This window comes from Asparagus officinalis, chromosome 7 (assembly GCF_001876935.1).
Source record: "Asparagus officinalis chromosome 7, Aspof.V1, whole genome shotgun sequence".
NCBI lineage: Eukaryota > Viridiplantae > Streptophyta > Magnoliopsida > Asparagales > Asparagaceae > Asparagus > Asparagus officinalis.
The window spans coordinates 135,978,531-135,983,251 of NC_033800.1; the positions used below are offsets into that span (position 1 = coordinate 135,978,531).

Below are 4,721 nucleotides of genomic sequence, written 5' to 3' on the forward strand. Positions count from 1 at the left end.
CAAAGAAGTGTATTAAACACATGCCATCTATAAGCTGGCTTTCGTCCATTCGTGCAAGAATAGGATGGGAATCTACCCAGGAAGAATATAACTTCATTATGGGTTCTGGAATAATACCAATTTCAATGCCATATGTTTCCCACCATTTATAGAACCAAGTAGGAACACCCTTTTTAAGAGCTCCAGGGCAAATTTTTATAAGCCAAGTGTGTTTCTGTTTGGGATTCTGATATAAGAATACCTCATGAAAGGCCTGTTTATAGTCCCAATAATTGAAATTATAAACTTCTTTTGAATTTTGAACTCTGACAAGTGGCAGCTCCTGATTAGGATTTAGTGCCCAATTTCTAGGAAGTATAACTTCCTGAATAATGCATTTACTAAAACTTGGAGGGACATTATGATTTTCTGTTGTCCAAAAATGGGTAATTTCCATGCCCTTTTGCATTAACATAGTCTTCATCCAGGCTCTTGCTTTTAAAGCCAATGTCGGATAATATGTATCCTGCAGATATCTCTGCCTCAATTTTTCTGGATCGTTCATTAGAGAAACGTCCTCGTGTTCTAGATACAGAACAATATCAGAGGTTGGTTTTTCAACCCAGGCTGTTTCTTGCCTTACTATAGAGGTAAAGGGCTCAGGAGTATTTTCTTGTGCAATAAGATCGTTTATGCCTTTATAAAAGGCTTGAGATGGGTTTGAAGAATTATGTTTCTTCGAAATAGTGCGCCATGAATTGGGTTGTTGAGATGGAGTATAACTCCTTTCAGAATCATTTGGGCCTATAAGGCCGAGGCTTAGACTTGAGCCGGAACTTGGGCCTCCTCTCCCCCTCCCTAAAAAGGAGGGATTACTCCGTCTCATTTGTACCCTGTAAAAATTCACGGGTTAGAAAATCAGGAAGATGATTATAATCTCCTTTAATATATTCAATTTTAAATTGATATACAGCTAATTCAGCTTGCCATCTAGCAAATATTTGCTTAGAGACTAAATTTTTCACATCCTTTTCGATAATGCTTTTAGCAGAACTGCAATCAATTCTTAGTAAGAACTCTTGATTTAGAATATCATCTCGAAACTTAGAGAAACACTTAATGATTGAAAGCATTTCTTTTTTAATTGTGGAATAATTAAACTGAGCTTTATCCCATTTACCAGAGGTAAAACGAACTAACTGTTCTTTATTGGTTTCGGGATCTACTTGTTTTAATATGCCACCATAACCAATATTAGAGGCATCGGTTTCAACTATTTTGAACCAATGAATATTAGCAAGATGGATGCATGGTAAATTTTTTACTTTAAGTTTAATTTTTCTTACAGCAGCAGTATGTTGCTGGGTCCAAGGCTTAGCATTCTTTTTGAGCCTATCGTACAAAAGGACTGTGTCTTTTACCTCAGCCATCGCCGCACTCCTTCCGACGCCAAAACCACCGACCACCTCTGAGCTTCGCTATTGCCCACCTCCAGCTCCTCGAGCTTCGCCCAGCCCAACATTCGACTGTCGAGCTCCTCCGTCCTCCGTCCTCCGTCATGATCCCAAGCCCTGCGAGTCAACTCCGACCTCCTCCAGGTTCGATTACAACGCCAGGATGATGGAGATGATCTAAAGCCCCCGAAATTGGAATCCAAGTGCAATTGCAATGTGATGTAGATAAAGGCTTTCCACAATGCATTTGACATATTTATCATCTGTCGAGCTCCTTTGTACTTAGCATATATACGTATCCATCTGATTTATTTGTAAGAAAATATCACTTGCTGGTATGGTGATTGTAAAATTGTAGTCCACTGAGAGGTTGCAGAGGCCCCCCTTTTCTTTTTCTGTTTCTTTTTCGAAATCCTTTTTTGTGTCTGGCTTTGTAATGCTGCTGCTGTATTATTTTGTTTGGAGAGAATGGTTGCAGTTTGAGCTATTCTTTTGTAAATCCTTTTCAGTAATCAATTATGTATGGCTTTTCAATAGTCTTGTGCGTCTGAGATGTGTTATATTTGCTTCAGCTTTGGTTTTATTAGTGCTTGCTTTGTGATGCCAGATTTAGATAGCGGACCGTGTTGAGGCAAACATCAGAGCCTCTTGAGTTTGGTTGTTTTAGGACTAAATTTCATTGACATCTGATGGCATAGCTAAATGTTCTAGTTCACTTGATCGTAAAGACTTGATACCACAATTATTGACACGACAACTATGTAGTTTTGTCAATTTACAAAATTCAACTCGAGTGGAATTATAGCATAATAGTTGATTTTTCTTTAGAAAAAAAATCCATTCCCTTTACCGTCCATTCTCGGCGTAGATAAAATCGCAATAGATCTACGCCACATCGACCGATCTACCCGCATCGACCTGTAGAGAGATTCTGCGACGGAGCTGAGACTTGGTGAGACTTGTTACATCTGAAACTGAACAAACACGGTAAAGATTGATCTCAACAACATCCACCATCTGCCTTTTTGCAGAACGCTCCGAATCCCCCCAAAAACCAAAACAGCATAACGCAATGTCGACATCACTCAAGCTGAATTTGAAAACATAATTAGCAAAACACCTGACAGTCATTCACTAATTTTCTATCTCCAATTTTTTCATACATAATTGCTAGCTGATACATAATTCAACGGCAAATATAAACAACATCAAATGTCACGAACAATACAGGCCACAAAAATATTGTTTCTCAAATTAACCCACAAACAGAAAATCCAAGCTAAATCTCATCCAAAAACGAGCTTTACAAGGTTGGTAATAGCATTGAGAGGGGTGTTCTCAGATATTGAGCAATGTCCACAACCCCATTCGGTATTGCCAGTGCATTTGCAAGAAGCAGAAAGCCTTTGAGCAATGTCCACAAACCCCATTCGGTAATGCTTCTGCATTTAAACATGAGAACAGATTATTAGACTCATACCAAGTAACCAAGTTATGTTGCTATATGGAACAATGAGCTTCAAACCATCAGATGCTTTCATGAATGCAAAATCCACCTGAATCACCATTTAATTTCATCTAAAACACTATTTCTCATATAAAGATGCTATAAGTAAGGTTTACAAACATGCAACTTGTACTTCACCTTTAAAGCTACAGCAACTCAACACTAATTGCAAGGTTTACAAACATGCAACTTCAACTTCACCTTTAAAGATACAAGCCAAGATTAGCATAAGTACTAAACTTCCTCAGCATATGAATCAAGATCTTCCCCAGGTTTAAACTTGCATTAATTTTAGACATTAGTACCTTGTTCCGCATGGTACTCAGATTTAGTTTTTATATGAATTAGAGATTTACTGAACAGCTGCAATTTAAGCAGAAAATAGGAGTAACTCAAATTTAAGCTCCACAGCAGCAAAATCAAAGCATCAATCACTATTTTGTCACTTACATCTTTCTATATTAAAATCATATGAATCACATGTTACTAATTTCTATGTTTTTAAGCTCCACAGCAGCAAAGTTTTTTTCTAAATCATATGAATTGGGGATGTGAAATAAAGTTTAGTTAAAGTTCTAGCATTTTTTCTGAATCATATGAATCATATGTATTTAACCTGCTCAATCAAAATTTCTATGATTTTGCTGCTGTGAAATAAAGTTCTGAATCATAAAAATATTTTTGGGGGAAATTTTTTTCTAAATCACATGAATCATATCAAATTTAAGCTCCACAGCAGCAAAATCAAAGCATCAATCACTATTTTGTCACTTACATCTTTCTATATTAAAATCATATGAATCACATGTTACTAATTTCTATGTTTTTAAGCTCCACAGCAGCAAAGTTTTTTTCTAAATCATATGAATTGGGGATGTGAAATAAAGTTTAGTTAAAGTTCTAGCATTTTTTCTGAATCATATGAATCATATGTATTTAACCTGCTCAATCAAAATTTCTATGATTTTGCTGCTGTGAAATAAAGTTCTGAATCATAAAAATATTTTTGGGGGAAATTTTTTTCTAAATCACATGAATCATATCAAATTTAAGCTCCACAGCAGCAAAATCAAAGCATCAATCACTATTTTGTCACTTACATCTTTCTATATTAAAATCATATGAATCACATGTTACTAATTTCTATGTTTTTAAGCTCCACAGCAGCAAAGTTTTTTTCTAAATCATATGAATTGGGGATGTGAAATAAAGTTTAGTTAAAGTTCTAGCATTTTTTCTGAATCATATGAATCATATGTATTTAACCTGCTCAATCAAAATTTCTATGATTTTGCTGCTGTGAAATAAAGTTCTGAATCATAAAAATATTTTTGGGGGAAATTTTTTTCTAAATCACATGAATCATATCAAATTTAAGCTCCACAGCAGCAAAATCAAAGCATCAATCACTATTTTGTCACTTACATCTTTCTATATTAAAATCATATGAATCACATGTTACTAATTTCTATGTTTTTAAGCTCCACAGCAGCAAAGTTTTTTTCTAAATCATATGAATTGGGGATGTGAAATAAAGTTTAGTTAAAGTTCTAGCATTTTTTCTGAATCATATGAATCATATGTATTTAACCTGCTCAATCAAAATTTCTATGATTTTGCTGCTGTGAAATAAAGTTCTGAATCATAAAAATATTTTTGGGGGAAATTTTTTTCTAAATCACATGAATCATATCAAATTTAAGCTCCACAGCAGCAAAATCAAAGCATCAATCACTATTTTGTCACTTACATCTTTCTATATTAAAATCATATGAATCACA

The 4,721-nt window shown here is 35.0% G+C and overlaps 1 long non-coding RNA gene across 1 annotated transcript; it reads right to left on the reverse strand.

The window, feature by feature from the left end:
- LOC109850396 lies at positions 2,542–3,159 on the reverse strand. Its single transcript, XR_002249418.1, has 2 exons — positions 3,079–3,159; positions 2,542–2,875 (listed from the first exon to the last, which is right to left on the reverse strand). It is a non-coding gene; the product is annotated as an uncharacterized LOC109850396 (long non-coding RNA).